Source organism: Protomyctophum bolini, assembly GCF_963924005.1.
Source record: "Protomyctophum bolini genome assembly, chromosome: 4".
Classification (NCBI taxonomy): domain Eukaryota; kingdom Metazoa; phylum Chordata; class Actinopteri; order Myctophiformes; family Myctophidae; genus Protomyctophum; species Protomyctophum bolini.
The window spans coordinates 1,057,501-1,070,851 of NC_137865.1; positions in this window are offsets into that span (position 1 = coordinate 1,057,501).

A 13,351-nucleotide genomic window follows, 5' to 3' on the forward strand; every position below is an offset into this window, starting at 1 on the left:
GGTCACGCCTCCTGACATCACGCCTCCATACATGGTCACGCCCCCTGACATCACACCTCCATACATGGTCACGCCTCCTGACATCACACCTCCATACATGGCCACGCCTCCTGACATCACACCTCCATACATGGTCACGCCTCCTGACATCACACCTCCATACATGGCCACGCCTCCTGACATCAAACCTCCATACATGGTCACGCCTCCTGACATCACACCTCCATACATGGTCACGCCTCGTGACATCACGCCTCCATACATGGTCATGCCTCCTGACATCACACCTCCATATATGGTCACGCCTCGTGACACGTCAGGCCACCATATCTGGCCATCTCTGAAGATCACAACCTCACCTCACCCTGGATAACCATACATGGAGAAGACTTCACCTAGATCTGCATATATGGAGCCGGCCAGCAACTCTGCATCTGACCTCAAACCTCAAACCCTTAGATCTCCATATATGGAGCTGACCTGTTCTGACATACAGTACCATATGTTGATCCTTCCCTACCCACCCTTCCTGTTCTGAAATTCCATATGTTGATCTGACCTCATCAAACCCTGTACACTCAAGACACGCTCCATATATGGCCAGTACAGAATTCATTCCATATCTTGATCCGACCCCCCCCATGCCAAAGCGCCTTTTTTAGGGCTTCTCACCCTCAGGCCGTCTTACTGTGTATATATTTAACAGTGTAATTGAGTATATTTACCATGCAAATATTCACATATTAATTGATATGTAATGTTGTATTTTTTAATTATGATAAAATGTAGTCGTGAAAAATATCTTCCTATCCGAACTTATATTGTATGTTGAAATATTGTATGTTGCAGTTCGCCTGCGAATCTCTGCAAAATTCGACACCAGAGCGAACAAATAAAGAGCGAAAACGGTCGCATTTTCGCGCATTCGCCACTGATGTGGAAGCTTGCATTGACTTCAATTGGTTTAAAAAATTGCGAATTATTCGCACGAATAAATCGCGTCGCCAATTCGCCAGTGTGTAATGAACTTCAGACTAAGTACATTTATATTATTATTATTGTTATTATTATTATTATTATTATTAGGTCATAAGAGTTGGCTGACCTAACACAGAAAAGGAGACTCTAAATCTGATCTGGAGCAGCTAGACAGGGATTGGTGATTCCACACTGGTCAGCTCATCTCATAGATAGATAGATAGATAGATAGATAGATAGATAGATAGATAGATAGATGCTTTGCCCTGGCTTGCAGACGTTCATGTTGTTGAACACAATACATAGACAATACTACACAGCTCCTCTTACAGAGAGCATGATGGAATAGGCTACCAGTAACAGTTCAAGAGTCATCACATTACACATGTTATGCACAGAAAACAGAGATGGGGCCTGCTTGTTCACAAGTCCTGTACTTGTGGGGACAAAATATGTTGAAATGCTTCTTCAGGATTTCTGACTGACAGTACCCGTGACCAGTGTTGGGCATCATTACTTTCTAAAGTAACCTCGTTAGGTTACTGGATTACTGCCCATAAAAATAATCCCTTACCGTTACAGATCACCTTCTGAGAAAAGTAACAAGTTAGATTCTTTTCCGTTATTTTCCTTATTAAAACCCTTTTTTTATGCTTGAGCAAGTTGCTTACATCGTAATAGGCTGCTGCCTACCGTCATTGCGCCGCATTATCACGGCCCGGTTAAAAAGGAGAATGATACACACCATGAACTGACTGACCATAGACAATCCCTTTACAGCTCTCTCTTTATTAACGAATATAAGTCGCCACAATCGCCAGCCTATACACGTAGGACTGGACAGAAAGAGAGTGCAGAGAGTACAGACAATTGCCATACTAGGCTCTTGCGCTGCGCTCTGATGCCCTCTCCACGCTGAGCACCGTGGCGCATGAACAACAACAACTCCACGTGGACCCACGACGACCCACGTATGAATTAGAATAATAAATAGTTTATAAGAAATGGCACGGCGGCCATCCTTGCAGGCAGTGACAGTAACAGAATGAGAATCCTGTAGGCTGTAACTTGTTAATTTTGGCGTGCATCAACAACAGCCTGTTGTTCAGGGCTGCCATGTCTCACCCTTTGAGTGTGACAGTCACGCAATTTAACCCTTTACCACGCACCACGCCACACATGCCATTTCTGTCATATATATGATTGCTTGAACCCAGGTACAGACAGGAGACAGACAAGATGGAGTCGCGCTTATAGAATATAGATGTATTTATATTTATCCTTTTGACATGAGGAGCAGAGCAGAGGCAGGCAACTTGGCAAGCGTCCGGTTCCAGGGTTGTTCAAGGTCACTGTGTAAACAGGAGGGTAGAGGTAAGTAACTGAATAGCACACTGAGGTGGAAAGATGCTACTATAGCCCGGGTGGTGGAACATGACTGACTATATGGTCCAACAGAGACGGATGATCTGGCAGGGAGTGAAGGGTTGAACCAGGCTTTATAGTTGTGCTGATTGGTTGTGGTTGCCTCCGCCTCCTCTCCTGCACCTCTGTCTCCACTCCTATAATAGAGGCAGACGTGACAATTTCACGCGCATTATAAATGACAATTTTCTACGCGGCTCCGCCGCGTAACAACGCTCGCTCATGTGTGCGTCCTCACCGATCTGCATGAGATCATGCAGTGCTGATATATGCAGTAGGAGGGTAAACAGTGGACCAAATCGTCAGCAGGGTCCCTGACTGTGACGCGTGGAAATGAGCCATGCGGAGTTTAACATTGCTTTGAAATATTTGTGTGTGTGTGTGTGTGTGTGTGCGTGAAGTGAAGGGGGAGGGGCCGCATCGCGACTTGTTTCTGTTCAGAGAGAGAGAGCCCACAGATGTGTGGGCATGGGGAAATCATGGAATGGTTTGAACTAAAGAAAATGTAAAAATAAGGCATTTTCCCACATTCCAGTTTTCTGACTTTTTATTTCACAACATATTCCCCAATTTCCACTGAGATTATGGGGTGAATGGATGTGGCCAGACCCATCTTCTCTTTCTGTCATAGTGACATTGTCCTGCATCAGATCAGGTGGCGCAACCACTCCCTTACGGAGCTATGTGTGTGGCTGGCTGGGTCTGAGCACTATGTGTGTGTTGCTTGCTGGCTGGCTGGGTCTGAGCATAGATAGATAGATAGATAGATAGATAGATAGATAGATAGATAGGGCCCCATCAAGTGGCCTTTTGACCAACGCGGCCCTCGCCCCAAGTTCAGTTCGACACCCCTGCTCTAAATCCTAAAAACCTATGTCTATATCAGTGGTTCTCAAACTATTCATGTCAAGTTCCCATTTACATTTAATAAATAAATGATTTATTTGTAAAAACAAAAAGGTACAATCTTTTTCATTTCTACTTTAAGCATGAGGAGGCTGTCAGTGCAGGGAGTGCAGCTGGCATGGAGGTGAAGACATCAGTGCTAAGGTTAAATATCAACGTTAAAACGGGCCAAATCGACATTAGAAAAGTCATTTTTTTTTCCCCATAATGTTATTATTATTATTATTTTCTTAACTCATTTATATTAGGAAATAGAAGCAATAATATGTCTGGAAAGTGGAAAAAAAGTCCAACTGTTTGTGGAACAACAGTGTAAGTCTGTACAAGCAGGGGGGTCCCTGCCCCTGTGGGGTCCCCGGAACATCCAGACCACCAGGAATGTGCCCAGGGGGCTGTTACCGTTTACTATTACCATGTGGGGGTCCCCGGGGGGGGTCACTGGAGGTCCCTGGGGGGTCCCCGGAACATCCAGACCACCAGGAACGTGCCCAGGGGCTGCCCCGCTTCCGGTGACACGTCCCACGTCCAAAACGGTCGAGAACTGACAGAGTTACAATGTGGGGGTCATGACACACATAGGCCTACATAATAAACAGGACTTTAAATCTGACAATAACTTCTGCAAAGAGGGGTTCACAGAGTTGAAGTTTCAGTAGAACAGCGAGAGAAATGCTGAACGTCACATTGCTCTCCTCAGAAAACACTTAGATTGTAGAAATATAATTACTTGTTTTCATAATCAGTGCTTAAGCTTGATCAGGTACAACTGACATGCATCAGCTGCAGTAAAACAACAGACAAGACAATTCATTCAGTTCAGTGCAATTGTTTATCCAACAATTTCAATTATATTTTACAGTGACACTTGGTAACACTGTAGAAAAACAGCAGCTGTACTGTAAGTACAAGTTTCACATTTTTATCAAAGATAACAATGTATGCTACCATAGATATACATAAAACAGTATAAAAGCAGAACACACACACAAATACTTCAAGTTAAAGTAAACATTTGTTGGACAGTTGCACTGCCCACACAAAGTATAAAAGTAGAACACAAAATACTTCAAGTTAAAGTAAATATTTGTTGGACAGTTGCACTGCCCACACAAAGTGACCTTAAGGGGAATTCCACCCAACAGTTCTTACCTTTTCTATGATGTTATGATATCCTAAAATGAACTCTACGTGAACTCTCAAAAAATGAAGACATTGTCATAAAAAGAGCGGACAAGGGCGGTGCAGTGGTAGTTTGGGGCAGAGACCAGTACATACAGGAAGCACATAATCAATTGCATAACGCCGAATATTATACACCACTATCATCCAACCCACTTGAACACATGAAACGTGAACTGACTGACATTTTAGACAACGCAATGGGCCATAATATGTGGATAACAGAAAAGGAAAGGGATTTTCTATGCAAAACCTGTCCAAGGATTCCTACGTTCTACATGTTACCAAAAATACATAAGAATCTGACTAACCCCCCAGGCCGACCCATCATCAGTGGTATAGACTCTATCTCTGAACCAGCCTCCCAATACATTGATCACTTCATTAAACCATTTGTATTTACTCTCCCATCTTACATACAAGACACCACACATGTCTTAAATAAAATAGAGGAGATCAAGAACATTGGAAATGCATTTATGGTCACTATGGATGTCACATCGCTATACAGTAACATCAAACATGAAGATGGTCTTAAAGCTGTGAAACATTCCCTCCAGCTGAGGACAGACGAAGAGCCACCGAATCAATTCATTATGACCCTAATCGAATGGACTCTAAACAACAATGTATTTGTCTTCCAGGAAAAGCTATTCAGGCAGAAACGAGGCACTGCCATGGGGACAAGCTTTGCTCCCAACTACGCGTGTCTATACCTTGGACACTGGGAGGATAAATACATCCATGGCCCCTCCAACCCCCACCGGGACAATATCATCTGGTACGGACGATACATTGACGATCTGATTTTTTTCTATAATGGTGATCTACTAGACCTTATACAGTTCCACAAGTATCTCAACACCACCAGTGACAGCATAGAACTGTCCATAGAATACAGTCAGACTGAAATCAATTTCCTGGACCTGAAAATCACAAAAACGCCTTCGGGGGAGCTACACACAACCATATTCAGAAAGGACACGGATCGTAACACCATTCTACACGGCGACAGCTTTCATCCCTCTCACCTCATAAAAAATATCCCCTTCGGCCAATTTCAGCGTCTCAGACGCATATGTGATCAAGAAAATGACTTCTCCTCCAAAGCTGTTGACATGACAAACTGATTTATTGAGTGCGGCTACAAACAAACAGAGTTGGAAACATCACTCCTCAAGATAAAAGAGATGGACAGAAAGAGCCTCTTGAGATCCAAACAGAAACGCCCATTCAAAAATAATGTTTTTTTCACATCCACGTACAGCAAACAGTCGGCTCATATTCACAACATCATTAAGCGTAACTGGAGCCTGCTACACAGTGACCCAGGTATGAAGGAGATCTTCTCTGCACCACCTACCTTCATCAACAAGAGGGCGCCCACGCTACAGAACAAGCTAATGCGCAGTCATCTACCACCCAAATCTAGTTGGCTTCATAAACCTGTCAGCAATTTTCCATGTGGTCACTGTACCCACTGTGACAATATTCCAAAAACAAATACATTCATGGATGTATACACTAACCATATATACAATTTATACAAAATCAATCATTTTGCAAACTGTAACACAACCTACATTGTTTATCGCCTCGAATGTCCCTGTGGTCGCTTTTATATAGGCAGAACCAAACGCCGATTTAAAGACAGGCTGGGAGAACACAAAACGGCTATTCGCACCAACAATCCAAACTATCCGATGGCTGTCCACTACCACGAAAAAGGGCACGGGAGCCCCTCCTTTCTGAAAGCTACAGCCATAGAAGCCATTCAAAGCGACATCAGAGGTGGTGACAGACTCAATAAACTGCTCCAAAGAGAAACGTACTGGATAGTCACTCTAAAAGCCACAACATTCCCTGGCCTTAATGATGAAATTGATTTCATGCCTTTCCTCTGATAGTCCTGTATTTATATATTTATATATATTATAATATACATTATATACTTATATATATTATATTGTGACTTGGGTTACTTTTCTATATGTAAATAATTACTATATACTTTTCCCTTCGTTTTTCCCATTAATTGTCTTTTTCTTTTCACTTGGTGCTGGTCACTTTGGGTGTTTTGTTATTTGTTATTCTTTGGTTTATTGAACATCTTTTATGTATAATCAACATGATATATATATAAACACAGTGTAACTAAAATGAAATAATTTATATGACAATGAAATAACGATGTATGATATGATTGGATCACACCCACCACCTGGCTGTATTTAAAGGTGACTAATCGGCCAAGCTGACAGATAGACCCTGACGAAGACCTTTGTGGTCGAAACGCGTTGGTCCATTTATTTGCCTTGCTCATCTTTCAAATAAACTATTTAATTTTTCACTGAAGACGGAGTGCCTTGGATTCTTTTCTTTTCAAGTCTGCAATTCACATTTTTGACAAGCAGTACTACTTGGAGGAAGGACACCTTTTGTCTATATGAGCATTTGCGCCTGTCGTAGACATGCGCAGAGCAAGTTCAGTCAGGGAACCTCAGTCAGCGCGCTGGCCGTTAATTGGGCCACCACAGCATCATCCACATGATTCACTCAGCCAATCACAGCTCACCCCATCTCTCATACCGGCTACTTGAACCAGAGGTTTGCATTCCTCTGCCTTCTTGTTTGCCCACTGCTGCTGTATCAGCGTGCTGCTGTCATACAACTTGCGCTCATTCTGCTTGCTTACTTGCTAATGCTTTATTGTATACTGTGCGCTGCTGTATACAAGTGCGTGCTCACCCACCTCCACCCCAGCTACCACCTGTCGTTTTGGATCTACTGTTTTAGGTACGGGGGATTCGGAGTCCCTATGGTCGGGACTGATGCGCTTGACCCGTACCTAAAAAGCAGATCCAATACATCGCCAAACCATAATAAATATATTGCATTGATTATCTTATATTCAATAAATATATATATTACATCCTCCTTGAGTTGTCTGACTGAAATGGTTTTACCTGTATCACCAAAGAGCACCTATCTAAGAGCCACTACTAACAGATCCCTGCAGCGCTTCCATTCCTCTATTTCTATCCTAAAATGAAGGTATAGTAGAACAGGTCCACCACAGCTAAAAACACGTGCCAATGGGCCTTGCGCTAGATCGCAAATTTTGATAGTGTGTTCCGTCACTATGAACATCAGATCTTACTTCAACTTCAAATAACTTTATTTTTCCTTTCGGAAACTTCTTTTGTGCAGTGGTAAAGACAACAGAGATCACAGTACACACAAACACAGATACTATATAAAAGATCATAAAAACAACTTTTTAAGAGGAACTACTTAAAAGCATAATATATTAAAAATCTATTCTATAAGTACTAATAATTAAAAATCTAAATATTTACTGTATGCAACCTATGAGTTCACTATAGTCCATCAGGTGGAAAGGGGCTTAAAGCTTAAATAAAAAGCTATTAAAATAAGCGATCTAGCGCAAGGCACATTGGCACCCGTGTTTAGCTGTGGCAGACCCGGGATGGAGTTTTTCAACTGTACCATTCATCCTAGGATATCACATCATAGAAGAGGTAAGAAAACCGAATTCCCCTTTAAGAAATGGTGCAAACATTTGCAAAGGTCAAAGTGCAAACAGAATGTGCAATTTGAACATTGCACATAATCCCCCCCCCCCCCCCCCCCAACGTTAAAGTGCCTTTAAAAACCAGGTACAAAACATGTGCAATTTTAACATAGATATCAAACATGACAATTTCCCATGAACCGTATTCCTCCCACCCCCCCCAGAAAAAGACAATTTCACAGGCTATGCTCGGTCGAAGGTAGAACCATACTTCATAGCAGTAAGGAAGGTATTCTTAAATGACTCATAATCTTCCATATGGGTTGATGGAAGAGTTATGGTGTCAGTGCATGCACTAACAATTGGGAAACACACTGTGTGGCCTGGCATGTTCACAAGACAGTTGTGGTCAAATTGTACAGTAATTTGGAAATCCTCCCTCTCCGACACCAGCATATGTCTGTGATTTTGACCTGTCAGCCACTGTCTGCATCACCGTAGCCACAGATGGTGCCGCTTGTTCAGCCCCATCTTCTGGTTGTGCATCTTAGAAAAGATAAGAGATCAGAATCAACAACTTCTGGTGACTGGTTTAAATAAGTCATGGAGGAGCACATGTGAACGGAAACGGTATTATGTGGCTGACATCAATATCCAGATAATGAAATAGTGTTTATGCTACAAGATTTTTTTTAAGTTTTACCTACCCTCAAGCTCATGCAAAAAGTCCTGGAAGTGATCCATGATCTTTGCCTCTTTTACATGGTTTGTGGAGCCTTTTGGACTCATTTCTGGGACCAGGTGTGATGCCAGGTAATGGGCGTCTACCTAAGAACAAAAAAAGTATTACAGTTGAATCAATGTGATCCAATATCACTCACACACTGGTACCGCCAGTGGCAATTTCAATACCGCTTGTGCAGAGGGTATATTTCTATCCCCGCTCCCTTTGATGTAAATATTACAATTTTTAAGTGTCATGAATGTACAATTAAATTAAAAAAAATATATATATCACCCATTCTTGAGATAAGGGACAAAACTTTTTTCAAACTGGATTTTTTTTTTTTTTAAGATACATTCAAATCAAATAGATGTATTTGTAGACACAGGTCTCAACTACCAATCTTGAGAAGGAACAGGTTTTTCGCATAACATTTCTTTCTAAAATGGGACATTTATGCACTTAATACCTGATTCATGTCAACTCCGTCAGACACACTAAAATCCCTTTTAATTGAATTTTATCATTTCAACAATAATATAAAGTCCTCAGTTATCTTATAATGGCTTTCAGTAATCAAGTTAAGTAATACAAATCTTTTAATATTATTTTGTTCCAATATCACACTATTATGAAATATCCAATTTCTCAAAACCGTCATTTCAACCTTTATTTTCAATATTATAACATGAAAACCATGTAAAAAAAAAAAAAAATCATCATTACGTATCATTTCAGTTGGTGTTTCAATACATAAGCACAAAAGATTTGACAGCGAATTTTCTATTTCTTTGGAAATTAACAAAAACATCACGGGACGAACGTCTGACGGAGTTGACGAACATCTGACGGAGTTGACAAGTTTAACTGATTTAGGTTCTAGACCACCTAGGATCTTGATTCTGGTGACTAATCCCACATTTTCAAGGATGAGGAATACAGTGGTACTATTTAGATTTTCCCTGTGAACATGGCAGCCATTTTTCAAAATGGCCGCCAACTTTCTGTTATTTCCCAATAACTCAAGTTCTACACCACCTAGGATCTTGATTCTGGTGACTAATCATACATTTTCAAGGATGTGGGATACATTGGTACTATTTAGATTTGTCCTGTGACCATGGTAGACATTTTTCAAAATGGCCGCCAACTTTCTGTTATTTCCCAATAACTCAAGTTCTACACCACCTAGGATCTTGATTCTGGTGACTAATCATACATTTTCAAGGGTGAGGAATACAGTTGTACTATTTAGATTTATCCCGTGACCATGGATGGTAGACATTTAAAAAAATGGTGGACCTGCTATTATTTTACCAATTTACTCAGGGAATATTATCAGAATAATATAAAAAATACATTTCTTACCAAGAATTTTCTTCACCAATGTTTGTAAAGGTGTCTACTAACATATCCCACATTGGTTTCTATTTGACCACCCTAGGGGCATGTTTGACAGCTGCTGAAAGTTGGGTACCATCAACAAACAATATAAGGCTAAATGTTTTAAATTTCATTATGCTTTAAGTAGCATGTGGCATGTCAAACTAGGGGCTTTTCATGATTCTGGATCCATTCCAAGCATTAGTTTTGCACAAAAAACACTACGTTGGCTAAAAACGGCCATAGCCATCATCACAGATGTGATGAGGTCAGCACATGTCGGCACATTTGGGCAAGTGGCTATGGCCAAACTAGGGGGTCTATGGCCAAACTAGGGGTCAAACTCCTTGGGCTAAATTCGGTGAGGTGAACAGTGAGCAGTGAACAGTGAGCGAAAGACTGAAGACAGAAGATTTGGCTTCAGGACCATCAGGCAGGATGTGCAGACACTGAAGGCATCAGTGTCTTTCTCTGTGTCCCCAGCATGTCAACCAAAGCAATGTTACCAAATCAAAGGAGCCTTCACCTCATGTCACCTGGGGCTGGGTGAGCAATCGTATCCTGTATCTAAACTCACAACTAAATACAGACACTTGGCCAGACTGCCGTTTGAAAGGGTCAAACCCCTCATCCTGATTGGGGAAGACCACCCCACCTAATCACACCAACCGAACAAGTGAGGTTGGGGCCTCCAGGTGGGCCAGCAGCCATCTGCACAAGACTGGGCTGGACCCTGCAGGAAAGCAATCTCCAGCCAAGACAATGTAAGTTGACTATAACAGAGCCCCAGAACACAGAGCTCAGGAGAAGGATGGAGAAACACTGGCAGGAGGCCACCAAGATACAATGCCCCAGAGACCCAGAGTGTGCCACCACTGGCAATAAGGAGATCAACTGCTGCAGCAAAGATGTCATGAAAGGCAAGTCTCCACCAAAAAAAACCCTGAACCTAATCGGGGTGTCAAGAGACCAAAGTTTCTCCCCCACAGTTCCCTGCAGTGGCCAGTGAAGTCAAACTGTGCATCTGTACCTGAAAGGGGCAAGTCAAAGGCCAGAAAGCCCACCTCCTTTTAATGTCCTGTCAGTAGAAACTCAACCTGCACCTGAAATAAGCCCTTACCTCTCCCAGAGAAAGATCATCCTTGAAAATGTAATGATTAGTCGCCAGAATCAAGATCCTTGGTGGTCTAAAACTTGAGTTATTGGTAAAATAACAGCAGGTTGGTGGTCATTTTGAAAAACAATGGCTGCCATGGTCACAGGACAAATCTAAATAGTACCACTGTATTTCTCATCTTTTAAAATGTATGATTAGTCGCCAAAATCAAGATCCTAGGTGGTCTAAAACTTGAGTTATTGTAAAATAACAGCAGGTGGCGGCCATTTTGAAAAAAAAAAGGCTGCTATGGTCACAGGACAAATCTAAATATTACCAATGTACCCCACATCCTTGAAAATGTATGATTAGTCACCAGAATCAAGATCCTAGGTGGTGTAGAACTTGAGTTATTGTAAAATAACAGCAGGTGGCGGCCATTTTGAAAAATGGCTGCCATGGTCACAGGGAAAGTCTAAATTGTACCACTGTATCCCTCATCCTTGAAAATGAGGTCTTAGTCACCAGAATCAAGATCCTAGGTGGTGTAGAACTTGAGTTATTGTAAAATAACATCAGGTGGCGGCTCTTTTGTAATATGGCTGCCATGGTCACCACGAGACAAATCTGTGATGGCCCCATAGCCAAAAATGTTCCTTAAGGCATGCTCTAACTGTGTGCCAAATTAGAATACTGCCCATTATTCAAAAACAATAATTTTATTGTTTTAGGAACACTTTTGTCAACTCCGTCAGATACACGTCAACTCCGTCAGACACAAAATCTGACGGAGTTGACGTCTGACGGAGTTGACAAAATGGCATTTGTTTTCATCTTAACCCTCTTTAGTACAATGTAGCCATTTTGTTTTTGCTTAATTTTGTTAGCTAAACCTAACCCCTAAACTAAAATAATAAACATTATTTTTGAATTCTTAACAAAGATCATAATAATGTCCTGACGGAGTTGACATGTAAAAGCTGTGACCACATTGTTATCAACATTGTTTGTTTAAAATATCAAACAATTGAATGCTTGTCAGACCAGGTACTCCACTGTTGCAACAAATATAAATGGGACTTGGAAAAGGAGTCTTCAGGCTAAATCTGTCGACAATATTTTCTGATTAATTTAAGACTTTTAAAAAAACCTGACGGAGTTGACGGAGACGTGGGACGAACATTTGATATGAGATATTTAATAGAAAATATGAATTAAAATTAACTGTGTATATTATTTGCTATGTTGTTGACAATCTACTTTAATTTAGTATGTATATTTATGTGATTGTGACAGTATTAGACACTTTTTTGGCAGTTTGAAATTGTGGCCACTTGCTGGGGACAGGCTAAATACAGGCCTTTTTGGGTACAGGGCCTGCTTTTAACTAATTCAGATGGAATATGAAAACAATTATAATGAAATTAAGGGCATAATAATACACAACTGTATTACACTTAACTTTGCAAGTGCTTTTATTTTTATGAATTAATTTATTTTTTACATAAAATAAGGCTCTTATGTGTGGGACATGTTTTTTCCACTTTTGTCCCTCATCTCAAGAATGAGTGATATATATACCTGAAAACTCCACTGGGTATGACAAATGAGAATACCACTGCGAACTTCAGGAAAGGATATAGCAATAAAACTAACGAGAACATATCCACTTGAACATACCTTGTCATCTTCCCCAACAACGAAGAGACTGCGACATTCTACAGGCTTTTTCTGCATGACCTTGATGAGGCCGTACACCTCCAGCCCCTCCCGCAGCTGTTGCAGCATTGCAGTGCAATCAATGGTGATGCAAGACAATAGCCCTAGATTAGAAGGAAAAGGATAACAAACAGCAAGTTTTATGTCAGCCATTTCAAAACACAATGTAAACTGTACAATTAGCTACCGGTATATAACATTTGTTTATAAAGACCCCTTCAAAGCAGCATATTACTACATAGCTAAAATACCATTGACCTATACACATGTAATAAATCAATAGTATAATATTTCTCCATACTAGTGAAGACATCAAAATGCAAAACAAACCTTATGATGCTTTCTTTACGGTCCACGTCGATTCTACCAGTGTAGCCAGTCAGCGATTCTTTCGGCGAATGGAGAT